Genomic DNA, 14583 nt, shown 5'->3' with positions numbered 1-14583 from the left:
GCTTGGGGCCTCTTGTGATGCATCTATAAAGCAACTGTAAGCGCGTGAATTGAGGATCTTGGTATCAAGGATGCTAATTCTTCTCCAAACGAGATGGTGGCCAGGTTCCAAGATGTGCATAATTCTGGAAGAGGCGTATCCAGATAACATTCCAGTATCAAAAGGACTCTCACTTGTCATTAATTGACTGCAAGGGATGAATCTTAGATCAAGATATTACTGTAACGCCATGGAGGATAATTTATGCAAATCCACTAGGCAACAATAATTGTACTTAATTATATCTGACTTCATAAATGGGATATGGTTTTGCTAGGATTTGCTTTGTCAGTGACTGTTTAAGACAGAGAAACCTGAAACACAAAAATGAGAATTTAAGATGAAGGGAAAGAGAACTGGGAGTAATTTTCACCTTCAGACTTACTGCTGGAATAGATAATGCAGTGATCAATTGCATCATTAGTCCTCGGTCCGCTGGGATGGCAATGCTTCTCCCAAATTCGAGACTGAGACAAAGGTTAAGTGGGCTGCCTGAAACACCTCTGGCTTGGTCGGGAGCTACTCTGTGTCTGCTTTTTGAAACTTGGGGAAGCTTGGGTCACCACTGGTCTTGGCTCCCCACACAAGCCAACTTGGTGTGGGTGCAGTTATCGTCAGTAGAATGACAAAAAGCTCGCCAGTACAAAGGTCGTAGAAAAGTGAGCTTAAGGTACAATCTAGCTAAGGGTGGTCCTAGCAGAACCTATCCTGTCTGATAGGCCTCTAAACTAAAATTCCTACCCCTTTTGACAGTTGGGCTTTGGTCACAACAACTCCTGCTCGCTTGCTTCCCTACCTAGTGTGCCCTCGTAATTCAACAAAGAGAACGTATTTTTATATTTCGATTAAATCAAGGAAGGGAGGTCGAACAGCTATTACGAATACTTATAATATATATATATATATATATATATATATATATATATATATATATAATATATATATATATATATATATATATATATATATATAATATATATATATATATATATATATAATACTTATATATATATATATATATATATACACATATATATATATATATATATATATATACACACACACAGAGAGAGAGAGAGAGAGAGAGAGAGAGAGAGAGAGAGAGAGAACCAAACTGAACAATCTCTGAATTTAGAGTCAATTAATCTGAGGATTCCAGTAGCACATGGAATACTCAAGTGATGTCATTAAGGCATTTTGGGTGTGAGATACAAGGGAACTTCTACAAAAAGGGTGATGTCACTTCCAGCAAAATGTTTTGAACGCAATTGGGACAATACATGATGTAATCGATCATGACAAAAGGGCATACGTGATCAGAGCCATGCATGTAACATTTCGAAATCACTTGTCTTCTTCTCGTATGAGACAAAGCTTTTACAGAAATCTAACATGATCAAACAGATTTCTACTGGCTAATTATGACTGGCATGTTCTGAAAACAAAACGAAAAACCCAAGTGGAGCAGTGATTGTTATTCCCAACCTGCCATCGCGTCACCCAAAACAAAGCGCTTCTCTTATTTGAACTGATGACAGATGGCACATCTGGTCTAAAACTTGAATTTCTCTCTGCTGCTACTACACTATTATCAAGAAAGATATTATTTAATCAAAATTATACTCTTAGGTTATCTAAATCACTAACTCTTTTGAGATCTGATACTACACTACATATATTTCAATAATTACTATTGTTACAAATAATACATGATAAATAGAAGAGTATACATATCAAAATTATAGGAGGATATATTACAATGATTAAATGTAAGAAACGCCTGGTGTGTCCCAAAAGATTATTATTTACTTTTTAGTGCATTTTAATAAAAGTGTGTCTGAAAAATTTTTGCATATTTTTTTCTTTTTGCTTTAAAGATTAGGTTATGCTGAGGATAACCTGCTTCAACAAGTTTACTAGAGTCTAATAAAACATGTTCCATTCTTTGGATATAGCCACAACAGTTAAGAATAACGACTCCCTCCCTTATCTGGCCTACAAACTATAATATCATTGGTCCTGGAAAGTTTCCTAAGTATTACAAAATCTTCGTGTTTAAAGAATGAAAACCATTTAGTGACTGTTAAAGACAAAAATACTTTGTGTGATATACTCTGAATGGATTGCTGGGCTGCTTCTAAATTAGTATGCACAGGAAGATTACAGATGCAATGAAAAACACATTCAAAGGGTAGAAAAAACTGACAAAATTAGCTTCTATATTTGGAAGGCAAAAGTCAAGTTCCAGAGAGAAAAAGAAATCTTCCTTTTTTTTAAAGCACATAGTCAGAGTTCTTATAAGCAACATCCTTAGGAGAAAGGATTCTTGGCTCATTAATACCTAATTTTTAAAGCTTACGCTTGTGAGCCTGTTATACCTGAAGTAGACCTGTTCCTATTTAAATCTGACCTAACGTATAAACCATCAAGTCGAGATAAAGTATTGTATGATGAAAATGAGGAGAAGGACTCTGAGGTCTTCAGTCTAGGGACAAGTTTAGATTTAAAATTGGTTTTGACATCTAACAGAGACTGAGTGGCAGATCTATACAAATTTGAATTATAAAGGGATGACCTTTAAAGCACGGACAATTCAAAGAGTTGTTTAAATGACTAGGGACTAAAATTATGGAATCTGGTGTCATTATAAATAAAAATTTTATCTAAAATAATCTCTAGTGTCACCCCGACAGGGACGTTAGTAAACTATGATTCTACATCCAAACTAACCATAAATAAATCAGAATCTTGTTATCAAATTTGCTCCAGAAACTTCTGGGAGTTGGGGAGAGAGTATTGATTTCTTGTGCAGGGTTCTAATAAAGGGTCCAGAAACTTAGCTAAACCATGGTTGGGAGTACTGATGGAAAATAACATAGGACGTAAGGGAATCATTCTTTCTGAACCAGGGAAGAACATACGGGAAACTGTAGGTGGAACCGGTAACAAACAAATCCTGGTAAATCTGGTCATCGATGATCTTTTCCTGTTCACGAGAACGTAAAACTGTTGATTTTGTCTTCACATTTCACGATATTCTGAAGATCTGGGGAACTAACTTTCTGAAATTTGGTTTCATCACCGAAACAATTTCCATTTTGTTTATATAATCGTTTGTATTGGGATAACTGTCCCTCTGCCTTTGTCAGGTTGTAAAATAAAAATATTTTTTCTTTAGATAGATTCTTTAAAATATCTACATCCAATTTATTAAAAAACGGCGTCCACTGGTTTTACCATCAGGAAAGGTGGAATGAGATAGCGACAAGATAATGAAACAAAGTTCCATAATTTCAGCCGTAGTCATTTTAAACAACTCTTAGAATTGCCTGAGTGGACACGGCTTTTTATCTTTAATGGTAATACTGTACTTATAAACAGGTTGAGGGAATGGCCATGGGTTCCCCCACTGGGCCACACCTATGCCAATGTCTTCATGGGCTCCCTGGAAGAGCGCCCATGAAGGATTGTTCCCTGTGGTCTTTACATTTGTTTTATCGCAGATATATGCCGACGATACCTTCGTTTTATTCCGACATGAACTCAACGCTGAATCCTTTCTGCAGTGTGTCAACGAACTGCGTCCTAATATCAAATTCAATTTGAAGAAAGAACCCATTCTTTACTTCAATTAACATTCTAGAAGGTACAATTGTGTATATATAAATACTTATATATATATATATATATATATATATATATATATATATATATATATATATATATATATATATATATATATATATATATATATATATATATATATATATATATATATATATATATATATATATATATATATATATATATATATATATATATATATATATATATATATATATATATATATATAGTGTGTGTGTGTATGTTTCCAAGTATACATTTCCAAACTCATAAAGCTTTATTTCTGTAGTGTTGTAGTTTGGGCACTGATAACATAGAAAGATGAATAAGTTAGGAGTACCAACAATACTTGTAAATGTAGAAGAGTAATGCTGAGATTTGCAAACAGAAGGAAATTCATCCGTGACATTATTCCAGCAGGATCGCAATCGACAAAATTGTCAAGAGAAGGCGTGAAAGATCTGAGTGGGAGCAAGTTTTTAAGCGATATGAATACAGATTGCGACATCATTAAGTGATCTTCAGGCATCAGAGGACTCAGATTTTCTGGAGAACAAAAATATTTCTCCGAAATTCAGTATTTCGGTAACCAAAAGTAGCTGGACAGTCGAAATTTTCATCTGAATGAAAATTTATCGAATTTCATTGAAGGGGAAGTTAGTGATAGAGCAGAAAAAATATACCAAGTTCTTTTTTCTGTAAAGCGTAGATAAGTTTGCCAACGTTTCTACTCTCGCAGTTTTAAGTTTTGAGTGCTATGAGTGTTTAAGAATCAACAAAAATATCAATCGCCAAGTGTAAAAAAATTTCATGGCGAACCAGGAAAATTTTGGCGTCAGTATTATTGCAGGCAAAAGCAGAGACACTTAAGTCAACAAGAAGAATTGCGGTTTTACCATTTGACGAAATGAGCTTTGATAAAGAATGGAGTTATGATAAAGGCTGTAACATTACGATTTGATAAAAAAATAATTGCATGAAATATTACCGGAGATTATGTACAAAGCAGAGGACAGGCTACGCTATTGTAACAGCGGTGCAAGACATAGGATCTATTTAGCTTTGCATATGGAAAGAACTTCATAATGATATCTTTCAAAAATGGCAAGGCAGAGTGAGAAGTTTTAATCACAAATAATGTCACTGGTCAGGTTTTTCCAAGTAATGGAGAATGCATCTCGGATGCTGGTATACGTAAATGTTATGCAAAACTAAATCAGAATATGTTTATGAAACTTCCCCTGAATATGAGGATGGAAGTGAAATTAGCAAAATGTACGGAAGGGAGTTAGCTTCAGGAAGAAAGTTTGACTACACAAATGTTAAGGTTTTTTGTTTTGATTCAGAAAAAAATGTTTTGGATGAGGATGAAAACTTTTGAGTTCAGATACAGAAGCAGAAAAAAAACCTATGAAATAAGTGGAGAGGAGGCTTAAAAGTATATATGTGGATATATTGTCAAAAACATTTCTATGACATACCCCAACTTGGGAGACAAGAACTATGAAATGGGTTCTCAAGCTGCTTCATAAACAAAATATGACAGTAGAGGAGAATTGCATAAACCCTCTACTAATTTTTTTTCGTCAGTATGTTACGATGCGGAAAAAAAAGCTTTGGTATGAAAGTCTTTGACTTTGTAATAACGCCTTTTTTTTTTTGCCAAGACATCTTTATGTTTTCGGCTTAAATATCTTAATAATCTGATTATTAAGCGTAATAAAAGGCAAATCGAAACATGAAAGGGAGCCATTAGAAAATCATGAACCTGACAAGTTGACGATCAATGTTCCAAAAGCCATTCTTGTTTCATTGCCCTCTTACGGTTTGATAGGTCCAATAAAGTTCGCCCTGGTAAACACCAATATAAATACTATTTTGCCTATTAATTAGCCATCAATGCAAAGAGATCCTGTGACCCGTATTATTTATCCATCAGTGAGCACAGAAACTAGAATCGAATTCAGATGGTTATAAATAAAGATAATTTTTAATTTTTCTCGCTCTCATCAAGACTTTTAGAGAGAGAGAGAGAGAGAGAGAGAGAGAGAGAGAGAGAGAGAGAGAGAGAGGAATAATCAGGCGTTGGGCAGGACCACGGTTAGGGGAACATCAGGAACCATTACGTCGCACGCAGATGAGTTCAAGTGGGACTGGTTGATCTATTTCTAGACTGTGGGTGTGTTGTTCGCGGATTATATGTAACAACGCCATGTATCTTTCGTCGACGGCTTACAGCTTTCATCTTCATAGCTTGATTATTACGAAAAATGGCAGAAGAAAATGTTTGACGACAGTATTAACTCAAGCTCTCAGTTCCAAGAACTCACTGGACTTAAGAGTGTGATGACGACGGCAGATCCTCCTGGGGAAGGCTTAGGCGAGTAACCCTAAACAACAACGGGGAAAGTCCCTTAAAATAAAAGATCACGTCTTGGTGCTACTCAAATACACAAGCTCATATATAAGGCTTCACGATGAATGAGAGATGACCTTGAAAACTTCTTTACGCAAGTCCATCAAACGACATCACATACGCCCAGAACAAAAACATTTCCGTCTTATGATCAATGAAGAGCTATCATTTTCTTCAGATATGATTATGACTTGCCGAAGAAGCCCACCTACTCTTAAAGTACGTCGATGAAAATCATAATTAGGAAGTCAATGTCACAAAACGTAATGTTGTCAATATCAACAATTATGAAATACAGTGTGTGCGTACGTGTGTGTGTGTGTGTGTGTGTGCGAGCCACGAGAGCAACGAAGTCTCCAAGGGCATTTCAGTCCGTGGTATCCCAGGTGAACCCTCTCACAGGTAAATTCATCCAGGCATAATGGATGGTTTTCCTTTGTTGTCTGTTGTGAAGTGTCCGTTGAATGTATACGGGCATACAGTGATTGTTTCATCTTCATCTTTCATGTGTTTATTCCATTCAGTTTATGAATATCTATTAATTAATCTTAAAGATGTTCCTGATCCAGTTTCCGGTAGCGAAGTTACATAACCCCTGACACTAAAGCGGCTGGAGTGGTTCGTTTTTAAAAATTCTTTCTTTTCACCGCGAGCACTATGAAGGTCATTCATCAGTAAAATCAAATGACGAAATAAGGAAATTCAAGAACGGAAAATACCCCGAGAAACGATCAGTTATGATACTGTTTTGTCTTTATTTGCTTTGGGTTTCGTTCTCAGACCAACGCAGGTGTTCGTTCAGACCTACTGCTCCGAACTTCCAGCCGCACACTTGACGCCCATCATACCTACAGCCATGCAGGTAAGAAAGACTGCCAATCATGTTTAACAGCGAATAAACTGAGATTTTACTGTGCATGCCTATGTAAACATACTTCAGCACAAACACATATAAACACATACAAACATAACATATTATATCCATTTAAGCGTATTTGCTCTTAGAGGGTGGCGTCAGAATGTGATATTCTTCCGGGTTTCAACAAGCACTTGATGGATGAGGTTGGGAGCCCTAAGACCTGCCCCAAAAGTCTAGCTTTTTTAAGTGATTCCCGTCCAAGTACTAACAGACACATTGTTTATTAGCTGCTTAGATTAGATGACCAGAAAAGTAGCAAGGGTGTTTTCGACGTCAGCAAAAAATATACATGATCACATATTTATATATATAAATATATATATGATTATATATATATATATATATATATATATATATATATATATATATATATATGTGTGTGTGTGTGTGTGTGTGTATGAAATTTTTTATCACGCTGTGATTTATGTACAATCATGAAGCTACAAATGTCGTTTAATATCCAATTCACGCTACTTCGGGAATATCTCCAATGGGGAATTATCACCGAAGGGGATTTATAAGTGATAAATGGATCAATATTGCCGGGTCTCAATCTCAGTGGGTAGACCGTCGACTGGAGTTGTTGGAAGGTAACTGTGTCAAGGGATCGAGACCCGGCAGTATCGATCCATTTATCACTTATAAATCCCCCTTTGTGGATAATTCCCCATCGGGGATATTCCCGAAGTAGCGTGAATTGGATATTAAATGAAATTTGTAGCTTCATGATTTTATGTATATATATACATACGCACACATTATATATATATATATATATATATATATATATATATATATATATATTATATATATATATATATATATATATTCAAAATGTGAGTGCAACTAAACTTTTAAACTTGTATGTAATCTTGTGTTCTATAGAAATTTGAACCGCTTGACTGATCTAGACAAAATTTTGCATGCGGTCCTCACTTGGCCCAAGGAAGGTTTTCACATGGGTTTCGAACCTGTACCCCCGCCCTCCAGGGTACCTTATTTACTGCGGGTCTTGGCAAAGTGGGAAACCGGGCATTCAATTCTAACGAGGTTGTTGGGTAGTTAACTTCCTGCGGTTGGGTGGGGAGTCCCACTGTTCTGTCTGGCAATGCATTCACTTACACTTTGGCTGCCTCAGAAAAATTTTCCTGCATCTCCTTTGAATTCTTTTTGTTGTGCAAAAGTATGTGTACTATCACTGAAAATGCTTTTCTTTCTTGTGATTGATAATTCTGTCTTGAATTCATTGCAGCACTGGGTTGGTCAGCTAGTACATATATATATATATATATATATGTATGTGTGTGTGTATATATATATATATATATATATATATATATATATATATATATATATATATATATATATATATATATATATATATATATATATATATATATATATATATATATATATATATAGGGTAAGTCAAAAAGTTCCAGGAAAAATTGTTGAATGATGTATTTACACAGGAATTCTTTGGTAAACAATTATCTGTGATGTAGTGATCCATAGAGAATTGTTACCTCAGTCATCCTCTTGCTACCGTGGTGTTAACATCTGCTTCAGAAAAGTAACAACCCATGGAAAATAAGCTAACATCAAGTTCCTGACCAAGCTTGATTGGAAACCAGGAAAAAAAAATCAAGTTTATGATTCTTCTCCATCTAAATCAGTTGTTTATGACCGATTTAAGGATGGTCAGGAGGACCTCAAAGACAACCCAAGAGAGGGAAGACCATCGACTGCAAAAAATGAAAGAATTGTGGCTTTGGTGCAGAATCTAGTGGATGAAGATCGTCGGATTACTATCAATATGATAGCTAATGAAACTGGGATCTCCCATGGTTCTGTATTTTCAATTTTAAATGAAAATCTTGGTTTGAGTAAACTTTCAGGACGTTGGGTCCCAAAAGCGTTGCGCGAAGACCAACTGCATCAAAGAGCTGAACTTTCTCTTGCAGTTTTAACGAAAGATTGAATCAAATGAATCAGAGTTTTTTGACCATTGTTACTGGAGATGAAACTTGGATCCATCAATATGACCCAGAAAGTAAAATTCAATCAAAGCAATGGTTACCAAGAGGTTCAGCTCCAGTGAAGTTAAACAGAAGGTTATGGCAACAGTGTTTTGGGACTCCAAAGGAGTGATTTTGATTGATTTCCTTGAAGGACAAAAACAATAATGGAACTTAAGGTGTTTTGCAAAAACTGAAGACTGCATTGGCTAAAAAACGTCGAGGAAAGTTGCACCGCAGAATTTTGTTCCATCATGATAACGCTCCAGCACATTCATCAAGGGTTGCAAAGAAGTCCTACGGAAATTTAGGTGGGAAACTCTTTTATATAGTCCTGATCTTGCTCCTTCAGATTTTTCCTGTTCCCAAAACTCAAGGAACACTTAAGAGGACGGTTTAATCCATGCAGTTTCAACATGGTTTAATAGAAAGGCCCCAAATTTCTACAAAGAAGGGTTGCAGAGGTCTTGAAAAGTGTATAGTTAGATGGTGATATGTAGAAAAATGTTTGAATTTCCTTTTAAAAATTTATTGAATTTTTCCTGGAACTTTTGACTTAAAAATTTATTTTTAAATTTATAAATTTATAATTAGAATTATATACAGTCACAAAAATTTATATATATATATATATATTCTCATGACAACAAGTACTTCGTTATTACAAAACTAATCACAAAATTAGAAAATCTGCCTCACTTCAGCCAGATTAAATTCATAACAATAAACAAAGTACTCTAAAGGTAACAGTGATCCATTAAAAAACTCATTAATCACATGAAAAATCAAAATAAGTTTATCAAGACTGGTATCAAGTATCAACAATTCAAATTAAAGGGCATCACTCCATTAAATTAACCTTTTCCCTGGTCTTAAGAACAAAAATGTTTATCACTGCACCCACAATTAATATTTGTGGTCAATAAATGAAAATTGTTTTCAAAAATTTTAAATACAAAAATTTATTTTTAAAATCAAAATTTATAATTAGAGTTCAGTCTGAAAAAATTAGTATTACTTGAAAACAACACAAAATTTAATTAATTCTTGAATTAAATTATTAAACAAAACTAAATCACAAAAACTTTAATCTATCAAGAAATTACATTAATCAAGCAAAATTTAAACTATCAAGAATTACTCAAGATTTGAAAAAAATCTTAATAAATGAAAATTAAATTAAGTATGCAAGGTTAAATTATCAAGAAGTATTTAAAATGCTAAGTAAATAAATGTTAAATCACCAACATAAAAATAGTGAAAAAATCAAGAATGCAAACACAAGAAAACACAAAAGATTCATCAATAATAATTTCACCAAGGGCAAGGATTCTTCTAACACACCTTATTATACCATGGTAATAATAAGTAAATTTCACCTTACCTTACATAAGTTTGTAAAAACCTTTGCAAAATTACTTGCAGCTGCTATATATTCACAAAACACTTTTTATTTGGGCGCCGTTACTATTAAACAATTTTACTAAATTCAGATTTCAAAAGCTAATATTAATACCAGTGACCACACTAACACTTTACATTATTAATTACTCTTTTCAGAGAGAGAGAGAGAGAGAGAGAGAGAGAGAGAGAAAACCAAACTGATCGGTCTCTCAGATAGTAAATTTTGGATTCCAGCATGAAATGAAACAATTGACGTCATTAAGGCATTTTGGGGATGAGATACTAAAGAAGGATGCGAAACGTTTTGACCGCAATCAGGACAATGCATGATCAGAGCAATGCAATCTTAAACATGACGCAACTGCCATGTGTCCTTACTCTCATTTGTCTTCTCGTATGAGACAAAGTTTTCACAGAAACCCTAACACGATCAAGCAGATTTCTACTGGCTAATTACGAATGGCATGTTCTCAAAACAAAACGAAAAAAACGAGTTGGTTTCCAGAGCTGATCAGCAATTGTTATTCGTGACCTGTCATCACTTCATCTTGACTGGTGACAGATGGCACATCTGATCTAAACTCGAATCTCTCTCTCCCGCTACTATGCTATTATCAAGAAAGACATTATAAATTCTAAATTACGCTGTTAAGTTATCTAAATCACTAACTCTTTTGAGATCTGATACTACACTACATACGATATTTCAATAATTACTATTATTACAAATAATACATGGTAAACAGAATAGTAAATATATCAAAATCATAGGAGGATATACATACTATAAGGCAACATCATGAATATATATATATATATATATATATATATATAATACATATTTATTTATTCTTTGAATATGAAAAATATATGTGACAGAAATTCATATTAATATTATACATATATATATATATATATATATATATATATATATATATATATATATATATATATATGTATATATATATATATATATATATCACATCAGGAATATATATATATATATAATGAACACGAGCATGTGTTTCACAGAAATAAATTTCTGACTCACATCAGGTTCATTCCCGATGTGAGCCAGAAATTTATTTCTGTGAAACACATGCTCATGTTTTCATTACTTCCATCATATTCACACTGAAAGGTTAATTTGAATGAAATGGTACCAACTGACTAGCTGATGGGTCGCAATGTTCCCCCCTTTCACTTGTCCCCGTCCTTCAAGCGCCTCCCTCAAAATTAAACTCTTTTCATATTTCTTTTGAGATTTATGGATCAGGTTTAAACCTGTCTTGACTAACGTTAATGTTCTTGCCGAAATGTTCTTTTTATTAAACTAGATTCATTTCTTTCTAGTGCATTATTAGAATAAACTATCTTTTTTGCTCCTGCTCAGCTGATTGCATGATTAACGTATAAAAAAATTCCACTATCCACCCGTGCATTTCTTACACATCTTTTATGTTGTTCTTTTCTCTTTTCCCGTGTTTTTCCAGTTTTATCAATACAAAGGTTGTTACAAATCTTACATGGAATCTGGTGCACATATCCTTCAGTATTGTTCTATTGCTTGTCACATTATAAAATGGATAAATGTAAATTTCATCATGCACTCTAATACATAAAATGAACGACATGTTTACACATAAACTCACATATGCAATGTACAAATTGAAAATAGAATTAATTGCCAAAATCCCAAAACCTCAGGGTTAGAAAGCACATCTTGTAAAGTAAAGAAGTTACATAATTTCTAGGCAAAAATGGATTTAATTTTTTCCCCTATGAAGTATACACGAAATGTAATGCATCTAACATCTTTATTATTATCATCATTATTTGATAATTGCACAGTTAAATCAACTTCATGTGTACCTCCAAAGAAACCTATTGTTTAAAATTTGATGACCATTTTGTAGGTGTGCTCTACTGAAGTGTTTCCTTAATTTTCAGGGAATTATAAGAACAGTGGTCTGATATCTTTATCAGTGTTGGGCAAAGATTAATTTTTTGTACTTTATCTTCCAGTGGAGTAAAGTAGGAACTTTACTACTGTCAATTGCTACAACTCTGGGACAGCAAGGATTTGGGCATCTAGAGCTTGTTCAGCAAGGCCAACTAGGTTTTGGGCCAGCAGGATTTGGTCAGCAAGGGTTTGGGCAAACAGAATTTGGTCAGGCAAGGTCACACACAGCCAGGATTTCTTCAGTCACAATTTGGTCAGCACATGCTCTTACAGTCAGGCACTAGTCGCTCAAGATTTCCACAAGCTGATTATAATCAAGGCGTTTTCCACCAAAATCATCAGAAAACTTTAAAAAACACACAATTTGGTCAACAAAGATTTGGCCAGACATCAATGCAAACTCACTCTGGTGTGCAGAGGCCTACCCAACAAGTTATTCCTCCAAGTTTTGTAGAACAGGGTTTTGCTCATAGAGGAGTGGGCCAAGCTTTTGGAGACCCACTAGGAGTATCTACTTTTGAACAACCTGGTGTAGGACTAGACGTTTTTGGAAACCCTACCAGGAGTGGAGTAAGAGTAGCAGGGCCTAATAATCAGCCCCTTGAGTCCTCCTCTAGTGATACCTGTCGACAGTGGTGTAAAGGAGCTGTGCGCGGACAATTCTACTGCTGTGAAGAGAACACTGAACCACTTACAGTTCCAATAGGTTGGTTAACTGAAGTTGCTCACTTTTGACATCAAAATTGTGTATACATGAAAGCAGTTCTTGCTCACTAGAACCATCACTTAAAGCTGAAGATCATTTATTTGCAAATATCCTTATGTTTTTACGAACTTGTTTAATCTCAGACACTTTACACCTAATCGTTACTTGATGCTAAGGTTTATTTGGGAATTTGGGCTCAGATATATTTAGATCATATTATTTATTAAAATATAGAATTTGAATGATATTATCTATCAAAATATATGCAATTAAGATTAAAATATAGCTTAAACAGTCAGAAAATACTATACGTTATCTTGAAATTAATACCAATACAGATATTACTATTTGCATAAAATACTGTGGAATAGTAGTTATCTTTATGGATACAAACTTTCTAACTTTATAAGTATTATTGAAGTTCACCTGCCACTCAATTTCTAGTTCCTTCTCTGTGACTTCAGGCCAGCTGAGAAGTACATATGCACAAATTAAATGAAAAATTTTGCATATATTAATGCATGTATGCATGACCGACACTTCACAGACTTTTTCTCTGAGGGAAATTCATTTGAGATTTGAAACTAGTTTTTTTTTTTTTTTTTTTTCTTTTGCAGTGAAATCTGGAGGATGTCCTCCCCGAAGATCTACATGCCCAAAAAACCCTCCAACTCCAACAACTTGCGGTGACGATAGCAAATGCCCTGGTGGTGACAAATGCTGCTTTGATGGTTGTATAAACGTGCATGTGTGTGTGAGACCCATATTGTAAACAGGTACAGCTGTACGTTGATGTCTTGCAGATTCCAGTTGCAACAATGATTCTAGGTGTATGATTAATTTCACCCTTGCGTAGTCTGTTCAAGGCTCTCTACAAATGTAAACAACTTTATTTCAACGTTCAATGATTCTAGGTGTATGATTAATTTCACCCTTGAGTAGTCTGTTCAAGGCTCTCTACAAATGTAAACAACTTTATTTCAACGTTGTATTTTGGATTACAATGGAAGAAAAGGAAAAAAAAAAATTCCTGGCAATACGCTGATTTCTTTTGAAGCTTTCTTTTTGTAGAATTCCTAAGGAAAACTGGAAGTATTAGTAGTGAAAATCTCTACTGTAGATCATCGGCAATTAAACCATGCATATTAATGTGATCTCTATTACCCATGTATACACACACACACACACACATATATATGTATACATATGTCACACATTACCACAGGTGAAAAATAAGAAAGGGGGTGTAGGTCCTGACCGGTTTCGACTTCATTTCCAAGCTATTGACGAAGGACTGATACAGAGTATGAGAAGTCACAAATATATATACTACAAGAACAGTACTGACGAGCATACACAACCGTTAGAGACTACATATCCCCCCCTCAGGCCGGTGTCGAGGTAGGAGTGGCCTTCAAAACTCATTTGGCTAAAAATCACAATAGACTCTCAGGGGACAATGCTGATAAACAAACCACACGCGACCTCAGATCC

The 14583-nt window shown here is 34.6% G+C and overlaps 1 long non-coding RNA gene across 3 annotated transcripts; it reads left to right on the top strand.

The window, feature by feature from the left end:
• Positions 1 to 6453: 6453 nt before the first annotated feature.
• Positions 6454 to 14280, top strand: LOC136837339 (uncharacterized). 3 transcript variants are annotated; one of them, XR_010852652.1, is made up of 4 exons: positions 6454 to 6481; positions 6634 to 6941; positions 12446 to 13089; positions 13707 to 14280. It is a non-coding gene; the product is annotated as an uncharacterized lncRNA (long non-coding RNA). The 3 variants fall into 3 exon arrangements; XR_010852653.1 differs by having other exon boundaries at positions 6457 to 6481; positions 6860 to 6941; positions 13707 to 14278; XR_010852651.1 differs by lacking the exon at positions 6454 to 6481 and having other exon boundaries at positions 6488 to 6941; positions 13707 to 14277.
• Positions 14281 to 14583: the final 303 nt, after the last annotated feature.

This window comes from Macrobrachium rosenbergii, chromosome 59, assembly GCF_040412425.1.
Source record: "Macrobrachium rosenbergii isolate ZJJX-2024 chromosome 59, ASM4041242v1, whole genome shotgun sequence".
NCBI classification, from domain to species: Eukaryota; Metazoa; Arthropoda; class Malacostraca; order Decapoda; family Palaemonidae; genus Macrobrachium; species Macrobrachium rosenbergii.
The sequence above is the reverse complement of the archived record's forward strand: the minus strand, read 5'-3'. Positions and strand labels throughout refer to the sequence as shown.